We start from the raw sequence: 19,009 nt of genomic DNA, 5'->3' as shown, positions 1-19,009 counted from the left end.
GAGTGTCCCCTGGTCCTTAATATGGTCTTTGGAAGGAATAAGTCATGTGCTAGTCCTTTGTACTGACCACACATATATTTATATATGTAAATGAGATCTCCTCTGTGGTGTCATTTTCCTAAGCTAAACAGACTCAACTTTTTTAACCTCTCATCATATGAGAGGCCTTCCATCTCTTGTAATTATCATATTCCGCAACGTTTTATAGACATTGTCATCACTGTCCCCATTACTTGAAATGAGCACCCAAGCATTAGAAATTGCACGGTTCGAGTAATGAGCATCCGAGCATTTTAGTGCTCGCTCATATCTATTTGAGACCCAATAGCTGAAGGTCGCAGAGGAATTAGGCAATACGATGGTTTTGTCTGCCAGATTTTGCATGACCATCTTTAAAAACTTTGATCTCCTTGTCAAAAATACCCTGTCATCAGGGCATGGGCGCTGGTTGATGTCATGAAATTGGCCCAAGCCTTTGACAGTGTACCCCTGCCTTTGCTGTACCTGGTGTGTGCCTCGCCTCTCTTCCTTGGTTGGTCAAAGAAGTTTGCCCCCTGCCGCTAGGGTTATCTGATGGGAATTTTTATTATACAATGGCCTTCTAGTATAACACCATTTTAGTACACCTCTCTACCTCAGGAAAGAGAGATGCAAGATTCTCCTTGTAGCATGGGTCCAGCAGGGTGAACAACCAGTACCTGTGTCAAGGTCCCTACAGCCAACACTTCCCTGTCTCCTGTCGGTGAGCTGGCATTTGCATGCGCTGCTGCAGCACTGCCGGAGTGGCAGCTGCTGTAGCTGATGTGCGGAATTTGGCAAACACGCGGCATACTTTCACTAGTAACTCAGGCAAATTTGGTTAGGTTTTCAAAAGCTGCTGAACCACAAAGTTGAGCACATGGGCCAGGTATGGTATGTTTGCAATCTTGCCAAGCTGTAAAGCCGCCACCAGGTTACGGCCATTATCACACACGACCATGCTTGGCTGGAGGTTCAGCGGAGAGAGCCACAGATCTGTCTGTTTTTTTTATTCCTTTCAATAACTTTGCCGTGGTGTGTGGTTTGTCTCCTGCAAATTAGCTTCAGCAGAGCCTGTTGCCACTTCGCTGAGGCAGTGCTGCAGAGCTTCCATCTGATGTGGACGATGTGCTCTGAGATGGAGGATGAGGAGGAGCAGGAGGGGGTGAAGGAGGTGGAGGAAACCCTGATAGATGTAGGGCTAGCAATCCTCGGCACCGGTACCACATGTTCACCCAGTGTGCCGTCAGGGAAAGGTAGCAGGCCTGTCCACAACTGATTGTCCATGTGTCGGTCGTTAAGTGGACAATCCCAGTAACCTCGTTGGTATGGGCACAGATTATGTTCCTGGACACGTGTTGGTATAAGGCGGGGATGCCACACCGGGAGAAATAGTGGCGGCTGGGGACCGAGTACCGCAGACCAAATTTGTACACCTGTTGGAGGCCAATTTTTGTTTTTACAAAACTTCACACAAACCAAGTTCTACAGTATATATGACAATAGTCAATTTTTAAACATCCAAGTTTGTACACATGTACCAGGCCAGTTTGTTTTTTATTTCAAACCAACAAAATTTCACACAAAAGCATGTTATGCAGCATGTATTAGAATAGTCAATTTTTGGAACAAAAAAAATTTGTGAGCTGTACCAGGCCAAACGGTTTTTAAAAATTTAGAACACCGTAATTTTACACATAGCACATTAAACTGTATAGACAACTAATCGAATCCTGAAAAAAAATTTCAACGTTTTGTTTGAGTTTTAGATACCACTGTAATGTAACACAAAGCACGTAATACTCTTTGCATGACAAATTCAATCCAGAAAAATTTTTGAAAGCCACGAAAAATTATAAGGAGGGTAATCCAGTCATCCATAGATGCCTGAAAGTTAACAACTGGCGGGCCTCATTCAAATATTTTGAAAGTGTAGCCGATGTACTACTACACTCATAAAGGCTTTACAGGAAAAAATTATAAGGCGGGTAATACAGTAACCCTCTTCAGGTGTATGCTTCTTCTTCTCCTTCTTCGGGAGATTGGGCAGACTGCCTCCACCTGCTTGCTGGAGCCCGATTCCCAGGTGCCTGGGCTTTAAGTGACCCGGCTTTAGGAAGTGCTGGAGCCCCCGACATGTAGAAATGGGCGACAGCCTCGAGGAGTCTCTCCCAGGCCCGTTCATTTCACAAGAAGGGTTCATCCTGTTCCCTTCCTTCTTGGATCACACCCAGCGCATACCAGCGATGCTGCCCTTCCATTTTGACGAACGTGGCCTTGGTCCCAGTCTTCAGCTCTTGCAGCCTTCGAGGCTAGTGTTCCATCTCTACTGCCCGCTGGCTGAATGAGATGTGATGACGGGTCCCAAACTCTTCTATAGACCCCCATCTCCACTGCCAGTCGTATGTAACAACCTTCCCCCCGGGATGCCAACTGTTGGTACCTCGCGGTTAGCGGGCCCGCTAGCATGTCTCTAGCCCTGGTCCTGGCTCACCTCCTTTTCACTTCCGACCAGCCTAGGCCCCACAATCCGCTCACCAGTTCCTGGATCCTGGCTCTCCCGTCTGCAGTCCGCAAGAACCAGAGCGGTGAAGGCTGCAGCCTGGGTTTGGGCCTTGGTAGTTCTGGGAAAGCGGCCGGTTACGGACCACAGGCTCCTGCCACCTCCGCTGTCGCAGCACCTTAGTCTCTGGTCGCTCCCTCGGGAGTCTCGTGGGATTCTGCCATCTTTGTCAACTTGTCGCCCAATAAGCATGTTACACTGTAAAGATAACTAATTGAATCCAGAATAATTTTCAACGCTTTTTTGGAGTGTTATATACCACTGACATTCAACAGAAAGCATGTAATACTCTATGGATGACTAATGGAATCCAGAAACATTTTTTTGGAGTGTTACACACCCCGAAGTTTAACACAAAGCACATAATACTCTATGGATGACAAAATATAGTCAATTTTTTTACCCCCCCCCCAAAAAAAAAGAATGTCTGAAAAGCCCAAAGCCCTGCCTATAGGCTGTATTCTGCCACTCTCCCTGCTCCTGCAACTGTTCCTCCCTAAGCTAAATGATGAATATATCTGATACAAACAGCAAAGCACAAGATTAGTCATTAGAAGGACTGATAGCATGATGGTTCAGCATCAGCAGTAGTTTTAACACTAGAGAACTCTGATTAATTAAACTGTGCACACACAAGTTTGGACAACCACTCTCTTCCCCCAAAGACAACTGTCCCTGAGCTGTGCAATGGTGTCAGTGCGCTGAGCTTGGCGGCGCCTGATTTTTTATAACCCCTGATGATGTAATCCGGCCAGCCAATCAAAGTAATGCCACTACCAAGATGGCTACAGCATTACAGTAACTGGCAGGCAATCCATGCATGTTTATTGGCTGTGTAACATGCGGGGCGGGGATTCCACTTTCAAATTTGAGCATCGGCTAATGCTCACCGAGTGCCAAGCATATTCAAACACCCAGATACTCGAGTGATACCAGAGTATCACTGAGAGCGTTCACTCATCCCTAGTTATGTATCATTACAAATATTTCCAGATCTCATTTCATGGCAGTCAGTGTGGGGGAAGAGCAAGAGTGGAAAGCACTGAAAAGTGAGATCTGGAAGTATTTGTAATAATAAAAAACTCAGCTTTGCTGTATCTCTATACAGAATCTGCAGAGATCAGTGAGGAGAGGAGGGCGTGTTCTTTTTCCCTGTATGTTCCTGCATGCTTATGATTAGTCAACCTCAAGCAGGAGAAGTACACACCCTGAGAGACAAATCGTGGTAACACTCAGATGAACTATGTCATAAATTATAACCTAAACAAGCTAATATGTCCGGAAGAGAGAAAAGAAATTAAAAAATAAAAACTGCATTTTACTCAGCTCTGCAGTCCCTATTCCATGATGTGGAATAACATGCTCAAAATCGTGATAGGTCCTCTCCTCTTTAAATGTAGCGGCATCGAATGTGCATGGCCCTATCTTAATTTAAATGTTATCACAGAACTCCTGTTGCCAGTGCAGAAGTCAGAGCATTAGAGATTAGATATTTATCACCTATCCTTTGGATAAATTTTGATTACAGTTATATGAAAAACTTTGGGCACCCCTATTAATGTTAAGCTTAATGTTTTATAAAAATTGGTGTTTTTGCAACAGCTATTTCAGTCTGATATATGTAATAACTGTTGGACACAGTAATGTTTCTGCCTTGAAATGAGGTTTATTGTACTAACAGAAAATGTGCAATCTGCATTCAAACAAAATTTGACAGGTGCATAAGTATGGGCACCCTTATCATTTTCTTGTTTTAAATACTCCTACCTACTTTTTACTGACTTACTAAAGCACTTTTTTTGGTTTTGTAACCTCATTGAGCTTTGAACTTCATAGCCAGGTGTATGCAATCATGATAAAAGCTACTTAAAGTGGCCACTTGCAAGTTGTTCTCCTGTTTGAATCTCCTCTGAAGAGTGGCATCATGGGCTCCTCAAAACAACTGTCAAATGATCTGAAAACAAAGATTATTCAACATAGTTGTTCAAGGGAAGGATACAAAAAGCTGTCTCGGAGATTTAACCTGTCAGTTTCCACTGTGAGGAACATAGTAAGGAAATGGAAGAACACAGGGACATGTTAAGGCCAGAAGTAGCAGGCCAAGAAAAACATCAGAAAGGCAGAGAAGAAGAATGGTGAGATCAGTCAAGGACAATCCTCAGACCATCTCCAGAGAGCTGCAGCATCAACTTGCTGCAGATGGTGTCACTGTGCATCGGTCAACTATACAACGCACTTTGCACAAGGAGAAGCTGTATGGGAGAGTGATGCGAAAGAAGCCGTTTCTGCAAGCACGCCACAAACAGAGTCGGCTGAGGTATGCAAAAGCACATTTGGAGAAGCCAATTTCCTTTTGGAAGAAGGTCCTGTGGACTGATGAAACCTAGATTGAGTTGTTTGGTCACACAAAAAGGCGTTATGCATGGCGGCAAAAAAACACAGCATTCCAAGAAAAACACTTGCTACCCACAGTAAAATTTGGTGGAGGTTCCATCATGCTTTGGGGCTGTGTGGCCAATGCCGGCACGGGGAATCTTGTTAAAGTTGAGGGACGCATGGATTCCACTCTGTATCAGCAGATTCTTGACAATAATGTTCAAGAATCAGTGATAAAGTTGAAGTTACGAAGGGGATGGATCTTTCAGCAAGACAATGATCCAAAACGCCGCTCCAAATCTACTCAGGCATTCATGCAGAGGAACAATTACAATGTTCTGGAATGGCCATCCCAGTCCCCAGACCTGAATATCATTGAACATCTGTGGGATCATTTGAAGAGGGCTGTCCATGCTGGGCGACCATCAAACTTAACTGAACTGGAATTGTTTTGTAAAGAGGAATGGTCAAAAATACCTTCATCCAGGAACTCATTAAAAGCTACAGGAAGCGACTAGAGGCTGTTATTTTTGCAAAAGGAGGATCTACTAAATATTAATGTCACTTTTCTGGTGAGGTGCCCATACTTATGCACCTGTCAAATTTTGTTTGAATGCAGATTGCACATTTTCTGTTAGTACAATAAACCTCATTTCAAGGTAGAAACATTACCATGTCCAACAGTTATTACATATATCAAACTGAAATAGCTGTTGCAAAAACACCAATTTTTATAAAACATTAAGCTTAAGATTAATAGGGGTGCCCAAACTTTTTCATATAATTGTATCTAATGAGTATCCAATCTAAACAAGTTATCACATATTTACTGGATAAGCAGCGACCAGGAGGGGATAAATGCACCATTGGGTCATGCATGCTGTCCACTACTTAATTCAAAAAGTGTATGATGCTGAAAATATGAAGAAAGTTAATAGCACTTTGCTATCTTTGTTCATAGCCTAGACTTGTACGAATCGACAGTGAGTTTGCTGCACCGCTCTCCTGGCCAAGGATATGCAGTCGCGGAGAACACGGCGGCACACATCCCACTTTCTACTTCTAGGTGGGGGTCCCAGTGGTGAAATAGGTGACAACAGGCTTAGAAAGGAAGACCCTTTTAATAACTTAGTGTTATGAAAACAACCCCTTATTATAAGGGCATAAGAACATTAAAAAAGGAAGTTTTCCCATTTTCACATGTCAAAAAGCTTACACACTAAACCCAGAGAGGAGGCACCTCCTTAAACGTTAGTACTCTAACTGCAATTGTAATGTAAGATTACTATCTTCTGTTTATAAGGGTCCAACATATTATAAAACTGGTGGAAATGGGTATGAAGTCCAACTAGTAGGCAGCCCTGTCCCATAGATCTGTGTATTTAGAAATATTCTTAGGATACATAAAAAATTATAAGATGATTACACTATACAGAAGCTCTACCTTTGGTGTCACTTTTATAATATTAATTTATAACTAGCAATTATTTCATAAAATTGTAAAATCAAATCTATTACAGATTAAACAAGTTCTCATAAAGGAATTATAGATGTAATAACTATATGTTAACTGCTAGTCAATCGTTTCTCTAATATAAACATGAAGAGTTGAAGCTTCCCGGAAAGGATACCATCACTTTATGAATTATGTCACATTAAACAAAAACACATTTCCTCAATAGACCTTTTGTCATCTACACAGATCTCCGAAGCTTGATTTTATGGAGTCCTTTGAAATATCTAGTAAAATATTTGCACTGTAGAATGGGGTAATTATCACAGCTTGAAAACTCAAGCCAAAGTGTTAATCACACGCGTAAGCTATAGAAAGAATGAAAATAAATAAGCCAATCTCTTTATGTGCTCCATGGGAGAAAGGAAAGACTTATTTGTTTAGAAATTCTTTTTAGCTGCATTCCTTGCACCAGGACAAAGGGACCGATCCACTTTATGGCTCGGACAATCTTAGAAGGTGTTTGCCTTTGCATAAGAGGATATCCTGGGCTACGAAAGCCAGGGCAATGATTGCAGCTTCAGGATATGTGGGATCATTTCCTGAATGTGAGAGCTGCTAACAAGTGTACCGTAAAATAGCCCATGTCACTTGCCGCGGAGACGGAGAGAACTAAAGAGCTGGGAGTAAAACTAGACTAAATTTTAGGAAACGTCTACGTCTTCTCAGGTGAGAACGCCTTCTAAATAAATCAGTAAATTCTATTATTTTATCTGGGTGGCAGAAAACGGCTGCAATTCTTACGCTTGCATGTAGCATGCACATTTATTGGACTTACAATTGGTCTCTTTTGTTTAATTATGATCAATTTCACAATTTAAGCTGCACAGTTCTTGTGTAGTTTATCACTTATATCTGTCACATAGTATCTAAATTTGCCAAGACTGGTTTCTCATGTGCAGACACCTTCACTACAATTCATGTTAGGAGTTTTTCAACTTTCATATAGCTAAGTGCATGATAAAGACTACACGGATGTGCAAGGTGTAGTGCCTCTATAAACATACATCTAGAGTCCATTTCTCCCTATTATCATACTTGTTTATAGCTCGACACCAGTGGTCTACATAAAACCTCTGACTCTCCCACTGTTGTAAAACTACAAGTCCCAGCATGCCCTAACAAACTGGGAACTTACAATTGCTGGAGCGCCACAGGTTAATGTCAACTGCTTTATATATGCTGCCTGCCTTTTGAATTATTCTACAACACCAATTTTATATATGTACATGCATAATTACATGCATTACTGTATGTTTTTCTGTACACCATTTATATCAGCACTATACTAAGTTTATTGCTATTATGTTGTTATAATTTTCATATGTGTTTCTGGGTATGTATTTGTTTAATATGCCTGTGTTTGTATCTACATACAATTTACCATGCTGTACATAGATATCTGGACATCTGTATATACCAGCATGGATGTCTTCATATCTACACTCCTCATATTAATTGAGGTTTTTATTCTACACTGCACCCCTCACTCATTATTTTACATTTTTTATTTATTTTATTTTTTTTAACGACCTTTGACGACTTGATGGATGAATGCTCTGTAGGAAGATCGATCTTGTGTAAGTCTAGATAGGTCCACCAGGGTCTTCTCCGCCGTTATCTTGTTAGTATCAAGCCATTAGGTTGCTTGTCTTCCTCTTTATACTAGCAAATTCATATATATCAATGTTGGTATTACTATTTTTTACCATATTTATTATTATTTTTAATATCATACTATTTACATCCCTTCACTTATACCTTATGCACGTATATGTGCATATTTATGGACATACTGTATATATGATATATATCCACAATTTTTCCCATCATTCACATTTATATTTCTCTTATTTACATTCATACAATCCAGTGTTCTCATCTACTTATATACATAGTCATTAATCCCTTGTAGACACCTGTCTACATTTATCTCCTGTAGACTGTAAGCCCACAAGGATAGGACCCTCTCCCCTCTCTATCAGTCTGTTATTGTTAGTCTGTCCATTGTAATTTAGATTTAGATTTTCTATGTAAATCCCTTTTCACATGTCCAGCTCTAAGGAATCAATGGTGCTCTAAAAAGAAATAATAATAATTGCCATAGTTTCCCCTTGTTATTATATACACTGCTACCTAGTGTCCAGTCTTTATTATGATTCTCATTGTTGGATAGAATGCAAGCGCTCCCTGTCTCCTGGGTTTTATCCACCACCGGCATCTTAATGCTAGTCTTGACATTACGAGTGGCATGACACAGGCTATGAAAGACTTCCAGATCCCACCAGGACAGCGCATAAGTTGCGATCATAGCCAGCATTGAGGTGTCATTTGACGTTTACTTACACAATGCTCCTGTTGGGCACAACTACTATTTAACGAGGCCCCTCCCACTATGACACCATTCCCTGACGAAGGCAGAAACTGAAATGCGCGTCGGGTTGGGTGCCAGCTCGGCAAGTGAGGATCCTTGATGAAACTTACATTTTTTTTGCGTCCTTATAATTACCGTCACTATATTCATATTACATATTATTGAATATAGGATTCAAGTTCACTTTTTTGGGGAAAATATACTTCACATCGGTGAATATAATTAACTTACCTTGGCGTATATATTCTAGCATACTGCAATTCTGTTCCCACAATACTGATATACTTATATTCAGGGTAATGTTCTCCAATTCACATATATCTACAGTGGCTTGCAAAAGTATTCACACACCACCTGGCTTTTTATCTATTTTGTTACATTACAATCTGTGTTTTAAATATCCGATTTGTGTGTGATGCATCAGAACTAAAAAGTCTAAGTTGGTGAAGTGAAGTGAGAAAAAAAATAATTAATTTTATGAGATCAAATAACTAAAAATTGGCATGTGCATATGCATTCACCCCTTTTGATATGAAGCCCCTAAAAATTTCTGGTGCAAGCAATTACCTTCATAAGTCACATTCTTAGGGAAAGGAAGTCCACCTGTGTGCAGTCTAAGGGTCACATGGTCTGTCAGTATATACACGCTTTTTCTCAAAGGCCACAAAGGCTGCAGCACTATTAAGCAAGAAGCACCACTAACCAAACAACACCATGAAGACCAAGTTGATCTCCAAACAAGTCAGGGACAAAGTTTTTGAGAAGTACAAGTCAGGGTTGAGTTATAAAAAAATATCCCAATCTTTGATGATCCCCCAGAGCATCATCAAATCCATTATTGGCAAATGGAAATAACATGGTACCACAACAAATCTGCCAAGACAGGGCTGCCTACCAAAACTCTCAGCTTGGGCAAGGAGGGCAATAATCAGAGAGGCAGCACAGAGACCAAAGGTAACCATGAAAGAGCTGCAGTGTTCCCAAGCAGAGACTGGAGTATCTGTCCATACCACCACAATAATCTGTACATTCTATAGAGATGGCCTTTCTGAAAAAGTGGCCAGAACTAGCCTTTACTTACACACAAAACTTTTAAGGCTCATTTTGAGTTTGCCAAATGACATGTGGGACACTCCCCAAATGTATGGAGAAAGGTGCTGTGGTCAGCTGAGACCAAAATTTATTTTTCTGGCCAACAAAGTAAACGCTATGTCTGACGCCAACACAGCTCATCAACCCAAGGACACAATCCCCACAGTGAAACATGGTGGTAGCAGCATCATGCTGTGGACTGTTATTTGTCAGGAGTGACAGGGAAAATGGTCCGAGTAGAGGGGAAGATGGATGGTGCAAAATATAGTGATATCCTTCAGCAAAACTTGTATCAGTCTGTCAGTGATTTGAGACTGGGACAGAGGTTCACCTTCCAATAAGGCAATGACCCAAAGCTTACTGCTAAAGCAACACTCGGGTGGTTTAAGGGGAAACGTGTAAATGTTTTGGAGTGAACTAGTCAAAGCTCAGGCCTTAATCCAATTGAGAATCTGTGGTCAGACTTGAATATTCCTGTTCACCAGAAGAAACCATCTAACCTGACAGAGCTGGAGCAGTTTTGTCTTGAGGAATGGGCAAAAATTTCAGATGTGGAAAGCTCATAGAGATTTATCCAAAGCGACTTGTAGCTGTAATTGACACAAAAGGAGGCTCTACAAAGTACTGACTTTAGGGGGTGAATATTTATGCACACTAAAGTTTACAGTTATTTTGTCTTATTTGTTGTTTGTTTCACAATAATAAAAAAACAAAGGTTCAAAGCAAATTCCAGGTTGTGAGGTAGCAAAACATGAAAAATGCCAAAGGGCATGAATACTTTTGCAAGCCACTGTATGTCATATATTTATAATATTTTCTGTTCCTCCTTGTCGAGGTTGGTTGCTTCTTCCATCATATTTTTACCTGCCCTTGAACAAAATAAAATATATTATTTTCATTTATTGGTGTAATGTTATCTATGGACAAATGATCAGTTCTTTTGCCCTTATCTGTAAAAAATATAGAAAATTAAATAGAGTTTTACTATAATAATTTTAATGAAAAAATATTGTAAGGATCCATTAAATATCAGCATTATTATCATTGAATATATTCAATGTGGTTTTTAATCAATTTAAGTATGATTTCTTGTACTAATAAGAGAACCACTAAAATTGCAAATAATCTGATTTATCTAGCACAAACATATTCTGCAGCTCAGGACACGGGATGTCCACAACTCACGCAACATAGGAACTATTTTCTATGAAGTATAAGTACTGTATGTTTCTGGAGTTACAGATGCAAGATAATTCCAGATACTACGGACTCTACAGTATTACAGTATCTTGGCATGACACAACTATATCCTTGGTATAAGCCTATGCATCGTGATATTCGGAGCACATGTAGCCTACATATTTAGGTCTTTTGTTCTATGGCGCCACTATTCTCTCAACAGTTAAATATTTCCACACATTTCCCCATCTCTTTGGAAAGCTGGGATGGAGGGCCTGACCTCACTTTGTGGAATGCTTTGTGAAATCTATGCACCTAGCAGTTATCCATCAACATGAAACATTTTATCTTCCGAATGAAATGTTGGGGATTTCTCTGTATCTATGGAATATGTTAGGGATCTGTTATTCTGCAGGCCAGTGGTGATGTTTATACTACTATATGTTGCTCTCAGAACTATATGTAAAGAAAGTTCATCCCAGAACCTATCCGGTTTATATATAAACACCGACGTTAACTATATTACAGAAAGAAGTAAAACACAAATATAGGGCACAAATGTAGCATTTTATTTTTTATAACAATCTGCAATGGAACCTAGAGCAGGGAAGGGAAAGTCTATGCTACTATCCTTTGAACTATTAATAACAGGAGAAATCTTGTGTGCGATTGTGGGGAAAGAGGATAAGAGGGAAGGAGAGAAGGAGATCTTGTGAGGATCGAAGTTTGCGCGCAGGTAAGTACCGGGAGACTAGGTCACAGATGTATGGATGAGACAGGTTGTGCATGGCTTTGTATGCCATGGTTAGGGTTTTGAACTGGAGTTTCTGGGTAATGGGGAGCCAGTGAAGGGATTGACAGAGCGGAGAGGTCAAGGAATGGCGGGGGGACAGGTGGCTTATTCGGACAGCAGAGTTTAGGATCGATTGGAGGGGTGCGAGAGTGTTAGAAGGGGGGCCACAAAGCAAGAGGTTGCAGTAGTCGAGGCGATAGATGATGAGGGCATGCACTAGTGTTTTTCATGGTTTTGGAATGTGCGAATCCAGATATTTTTGAGTTGGATTCAGCAGGAAGTGGAAAGGGCTTGGATATGTGGTATGAAGGAGAGATTAGCGTCCAGGGTTACCCCGAGGCAGCGAGCTTGCGGGACTGGGGAGAGTGGACAGCCATTGACTATGATAGATAGGTCAGTTGGGGGGGTTGAATGAGATTGCGGAAAGATGATGAATTCTGTTTTATCCATGTAAAGTTTTAGAAATCTAGCAGAGAAAAAGCATGAAATAGCGGACAGACATTGTGGGATTCTGGTTAGTAGGAAGGTGATATCAGGTCCAGAGAGGTAGATCTGTGTGTCATCAGCATAGAGGTGATACTGAAAGCTGTGTTGGTAGGGTCATAAATGATCAGGAGCCCAAGCCCCAGAGTACATGTCTCCCCATACGACCTCATCCCCACTTATAAGAGGATCTATAGATATACTGTATTTTTCAGACTATAAGACGCACCGGATCAAAAGACACACCTAAGTTTTATAGGTGGAAAATAGAGAAAAAATTGAAGCAAAAAATGTGGTCATGATGCACTGTTATGGGGGAGGGGGTCTGCTGCTGACACTGTTATAGGGGTAATGTCCCACAATTCTGTACTAATATCCCCCACCCTGGTATATATGCCCCCCCTTCCTGTTATATATGGCCCCCATCCCCATCTTGGTATGCATGGCAACCCTCATTCCCATCCTGGTATGCATGGCACGCCTATATCCTGGTATGCATGGCACCCCCATCCCCATCCTAGTATGCATGATACCTCAATCCCCATCCTGGTATGCATGGCACCAATCATCCCTATGGGCATGGGGAGCAGTGAATATTAATCTTCATTAACAGCGGGCACAGTGTTGGCTGCAGCAGGATGCATCGAAGTTAATGAGCTGGCATATGACATACCCTGTATGTCATATGTTGTTAAGGGGTTAAACGTGCCCCAAACCTACAAATGTTTTTACACAGAAATTCACCTCAATACACTATTACATACAAGCACATATTACAAACATATATACAATTCCAGATACACAGACAAGTACATATACAAATACATACACACATACTTACAATTCTGCATTCATGTAGAAATACACACATATATAATTATAATAATAACAATAATAATCTTTATTTATATAGCGTCAACATATTCAGAGGTTCATATACAACAGTCATCAGTAACAAAGTTAAAGATAATACAATAATTAAAACAAAAATAATGACGAACCTGCTCATAAGAGCTCACAATCTACAATGAGGTGGGGGTGACACAAAGTACAGGTGCTTATTTACAATGATGGTCCAGCCATCTTGAGAGAATGCGGGATAGATGAAGGCTGCATGAGCTAGTCACCAGCCAATATTTGTAGTGCTTTTAGGGTGCAGAGGAAATTATGGAGTATTATGTTCAGAGAAATAGTGAATGGGCTATATATAAAAAGGACTTTGATTAGGAAACAATATAGGCCGCCCTAAACATGTGTTTTTAGGGAGTGCTTAAAACTGTATAAGTTGGGGTTAGTCCTAATTTCTTGTGGTAGAACATTCCAAAGAATAGGTGCAACTCGGGAGAAGTCTTAGAGCTGGGAGGTAAGGATTAGTGCGGATGTTAGTCGAAAGTCACTTGAGCGTAGAGAACAGGTAGACCGATAAACAGAAATGAGGGAGGAGATGTAGGGGGGTGCCGCACTGTGGATTGTGGGTGAGAACAAGCAATTTAAATTGGGTCCTATAATTCATGGGCAGCCAGTGCAATAACTGGCACAGAGTGGAAGCGTCTGGGTAACAGCCAGATGGATGACCCTGGCTGCTGCATTAAGGATGGACTGGAGAGGAGAAAGTCGAGTGAGGGGGAGGCCAATTAATAGAGAATTATAATAGTCAAGTCAGGAGTGGATCAGGGCAACAGTGAGGGTTTTTGTTGTTTCGATGGTGAGAAAGGGGCGGATTCTACAGATGTTCTTCAGGTGCAAGTGACAAGAGTGAGCAAGAGATTGTATATAGGAGGTGAAGGAAAGATTGGTGTCAAACACAATACCCAGACATTGCACCTGCTGCCTAGACGTTATTGTGGTGCCACACAGAGTGAAGGAGATGTCCGATTTAGGGAGATAAGTAGATGGTGGAAGCAGAAGAAGTTCAGTTTTGGAAAGGTTAAGTTTCAGATAGAGAGAGGACATAATGTTAGAAACTGCGGTCAGACAGTCACTGGTGTTCTGTAGTACAGTGGGGGTAAGGTCAGGGGATGAGGTGTATAGTTGTGTGTCATCAGCATAAAGTACTGAAAGCCAAATTTGCTGATGGTCTGTCCAATTGGGGCCGTGTAGAGAGAGAAAATAAGAGGGCCAAGGACTGAACAATAATGGACCCCAATAGTGAGGGGAAGAAGAGAAGAAGTGGAGACAGCGAACAATACACTGAAGGAGCAGATGGTGGTCAACAGTGTCGAAAGCTGCAGAGAGGTCAAGAAGAATGAGCAGAGAGTAGTCACCATTACGTTTTGCTGTCAGAAGGTCATTGGTCACTTTGATGAGCGCAGTTTCTGTAGAATGTAGGGGTTGGAAGCCAGACTGTGATGGATCTAGGAGAGAATGAGTGAAGAGGTAACAGGTAAGGCAGGAGTAGACCAAGTGCTCCATGCGTTTAGAGATGAAGCGGAGATTGAAGACTGGTCTGTAGTTATTTGTGCAGGATGTTTCAAGAGAGAACTTTTTAAATAATGGCGTAATGATAGAGTGTTTGATGGAAGAAGGGAAGATGCCAGAAGAGAGGGAGAGATTAAAGATTTTAGTTAGTTGAGTAATGACGACTGAAGAGAGAGACTGGAGTAAGTGTGAGGGAATTGGGTCAATAGTGCATGTAGTGGAACAAAAAGAGAGGAGTTTGGAGACTTCTTCTTCTGTGACTGTGTCAGGGAACGACAGAGACGACACTGGGGAGATCACACAATATCCCCCCTCTGCCGTCACTTTGTCAGGATTGAGCAGGGATTCGCACACACACAATTCCGATTACTCACTACATAGGTATCTGCAAGCGCACAGTGAGCATATGGCGCATGCAACTCCGGATTCCAAAGCATGGAATATGTGCATATGCCCTGTACGGTTACTGCCAGCTTCACGATAGCCCAATTAATATTATTCGCTGCCACCACCGACCAGCTTTGAAATATAATATAGGCCTGGTAGGGCGCCTGCTTTCTGGTAGCATATATGGCTTCGAGGGAGGGAACGATTACAGAACAAAAGAAATAGAACTATTAAATGTTATATTTAATCCAAAAGGGAGGCAGTGTTTAGGAAAAATATACAAAGATTTTACAAAAGGGGACAATGCAGTACAGAATATACAGTTACACAAATAAAATAGGATTAAAGAAGAAACTTACTATAAAGTTCGCAGAGATGACTCAGTATAGCCGGAGGGTTGGTGCTGGGCTCCAGCCTTCATATTATTATTAGCATATCTGGTTTCTGCAATAATTTCTCGCTGGTTGATCGCAGAAGCCCGAAAGTGATACCATATTTTTCATTATGAATTTACCTTTCTCCAGAGACCACACATGATATAGCTGCGGTCTGTCATTCTGAACTTTTGCGTTACTGCTCCCCAGAGGGGCGTACAGCTACGGAAAATTATGCATATTGTTCCTTGGCAGACCCTGCCACTAAAAATATGGATTCCATTATTATCAGACGTATGGAACTCCAGATATTGCATACTTGTTGTCAGCGCCGGCCCGGCTGCAGATTTCGGTTGAATTCTTTTGAAGCTTGGGATTAATCTTCCTCAGATAGTTGTAAATTGTCACAGGTCTGTGTCACTGGAAACTACACTCGCATGTTAAGTGGGTCAGTAGCACCTTTTGTGCTAGCATTTGCTTACAAGCTACTTCTGGTGTGTGAGCTAATTTGCATGGAGACAGCTGCTTGGAGGGTCAGTTTTTCTCCTGTGACATATACTATAGGGGAGGGGGGATGAAGAGGGGCTTGGGGAGAGCGACATTTTCTAAATATCTATGACAGGGGAGAAGGAAGATTTTCAATATTTCCATGACAGACTGGTGGCCAGTGTCAGGCAGCTGCTGCAAAGGCAAATAAAATAATGGGATGCATTAAAAGAGGCATAGATGCTCATGAGGAGAACATCATTTTACCTCTATACAAGTCACTAGTGCGACTACACTTAGAATACTGTGTACAGTTCTGGTCTCCGGTGTGTAAGCAAGACATAGCTGAACTAGAGCGGGTGCAGAGAAGAGCGACCAAGGTTATTAGAGGACCGGGGGGTCTTCAATACTAAGACAGATTATTACACTTGGGGTTATTTACTTTGGAAAAACGAAGGCTTAGGGGTGATCTTATTACTATGTACAAGTATATGAGGGGACAGTACAAAGACATTTCTACTGATCTTTTTACTCTGAGGCCTGAGACGGGGACAAGGGGGCATCTTCTACGTCTGGAGGAAAGAAGGTTTAATCATAATCACAGATGCGGATTCTTTACTGTAAGAGCAGTGAGACTATGGAACTCTCTGCCGCATGATGTTGTAATGAGTGATTCAAAAAAATTTAAGAAGGGCATGGATGTCTTTCTTGAAAAATATTACAGAATATACAGTACAGACCAAAAGTTTGGACACACCTTCTCATTTAAAGATTTTTCTGTATTTTCATAACTATGAAAATTGTACATTCACACTGAAAGCATCAAAACTATGAATTAACACATGTGGAATTATATACTTAACAAAAAAGTGTTTAACAACTGAAAATATGTCTTATATTCTAGGTTCTTCAAAGTAGCCACCTTTTGTTTTGATGACTGCTTTACACACTCTTGGCATTCTCTTGATGAGCTTCAAGAGATAGTCACCGGAAATGGTTTTCACTTCACTGGTGTGCCCTGTCAGGTTTAATAAGTGGGATTTCTTGCCTTATAAATGGGGTTGGGACCATCAGTTGTGTTGTGCAGAAGTCTGGTGGATACACAGCTGATAGTCCTACTGAATAGACTGTTAGAATTTGTATTATGGCCAGAAAAAAGCAGCTAAGTAAAGAAAAATGAGTGGCCATCATTACTTAAAGAAATGAAGGTCAGTCAGTCTGAAAAATTGGGGAAACTTTGAAAGTGTCCCCAAGTGCAGTGGCAAAAACCATCAAGCGCTACAAAGAAACTGGCTCACATGAGGACCGCCCCAGAAAGGAAGACCAAGAGTCACCTCTGCTTCTGAGGATAAGTTTATCCGAGTCACCAGCCTCAGAAATCACAGGTTAACAGAAGCTCAGATTAGAGACCAGGTCAATGCCACACAGAGTTCTAGCAGCAGACACATCTCATCAACAACTGTTGGAGCCTTTGTGCAGCAGGCCTTCATGGTAAAATAGCTGCTAGGAAACCACTGCTAAGGACAGGCAACAAGCAGAAGAGACTTGTTTGGGCTAAAGAACACAAGGAATGGACATTAGACCAGTGGAAATCTGTGCTTTGGTCTGATGAGTCCAAATTTGAGATCTTTGGTTCCAACCACCGTGTCTTTGTGCAATGCAGAAAAGGTGAACGGATGGACTCTACATGCCTGGTTCTCACCGTGAAGCGTGGAGGAGGAGGTGTGATGGTGTGAGGGTGCTTTTCTAGTGACACTGTTGGGGATTTATTCAAAATTGAAGGCATACTGAACCAGCATGGCTACCACAGCATCTTGCAGCGGCATGCTATTCCATCCGGTTTGCGTTTAGTTGGACCATCATTTATTTTTCATCAGGACAATGACCCCAAACACACCTCCAGGCTGTGTAAGGGCTATTTCACCAAGATGGAGAGTGATGTGATGGGGTGCTACGCCAGATGACCTGGCCTCCACAGTCACCAGACCTGAACCCAATCGAGATGGTTTGGGCTGAGCTGGACCGCAGAGTGAAGGCAAAAGGGCCAACAAGTGCTAAGCATCTCTGGGAACTCCTTCAAGATTGTTGGAAGACAATTTCCGGTAACTACCTCTTGAAGTTCATCAAGAGAATGCCAAGAGTGTGCAAAGCAGTCATCAAAGCAAAAGGTGGCTACTTTGAAGAAACTAGAATATAAGACATATTTTCATTTGTTTCACACTTTTTTTGTTAAGTATATAATTCCACATGTGTAAATTCATAGTTTTGATGCCTTCAGTGTGCATTATCAATTTTCATAGTCAAGAAAATACAGAAAAGTCTTTAAATGAGAAGGTGTGTCCAAACTTTTGGTCTGTACTGTATATACTAGATTCCTTGATAGGGCGTTGATCCAGGGAACTAGTCTGATTGTCGTATGGAGTCAGGAAGGAATTTTTTTCCCCAATGTGGAGCTTAGTGTTTGCCACATGTTTTTTTTTGCCTTCCTCTGGATCAACATGTTAGGCTATGGGTTGAACTAGATGGACTTAGTCTTCCTTCAACCTTAAAAACTATGTTACTATGTTAAATATGGAGAGTGAGCCAGAGGAGATGTGGGGAGGGATGGGAGTCATAGCACTTGGTGGCTGGGAGCTGATTTCCTGACAGCTATTTTCTATTTTCTCTGCAAAGTAGTAGGCCAGATCATCAGCACAAATATCTGTGATAGGGGCCTGCACTTTAGGACTGAGGAGGGAGTGATAGGTGTTGGAAATTTTTTTTGGGTTGCTGGATAGTGAGATCAGGGTGCTGAAGTATATCTGTTTGGCGAGGTGAAGGGCAGAGTTATAGGTTCTTAACATGAATTTATAGTGGATAAAGTTTTCTGGTGGTGTGAGTTTTCCTCCATAGGCCATTCGGCACTTCTAGAGCATCTCAGGAGAAATCAAGTTTGCGGTGTGAGCCAGGGCTG

General features: G+C 41.5%; 1 protein-coding gene across 1 annotated transcript in view; it reads left to right on the top strand.

Moving 5' to 3' along the window:
- The first annotated feature begins 6,950 nt into the window (after positions 1–6,950).
- Positions 6,951–19,009, top strand: part of GPR182 (G protein-coupled receptor 182) — a 33,430-nt gene continuing 21,371 nt past the window's right edge. Inside the window, exon 1 of the mRNA XM_073670179.1 lies at positions 6,951–7,139. The gene's annotated coding sequence lies outside the window, so the exon portion shown is untranslated. The remainder of the gene's footprint in view (positions 7,140–19,009) is intronic.

This window comes from Phyllobates terribilis, unplaced genomic scaffold (genome assembly GCF_046119375.1).
Source record: "Phyllobates terribilis strain yellow unplaced genomic scaffold, ASM4611937v1 Scaffold_2__4_contigs__length_985480577, whole genome shotgun sequence".
NCBI classification, from domain to species: Eukaryota; Metazoa; Chordata; class Amphibia; order Anura; family Dendrobatidae; genus Phyllobates; species Phyllobates terribilis.
Note: the sequence above shows the minus strand (reverse complement) of the source record. Positions and strands in the feature narration are given on the sequence as shown.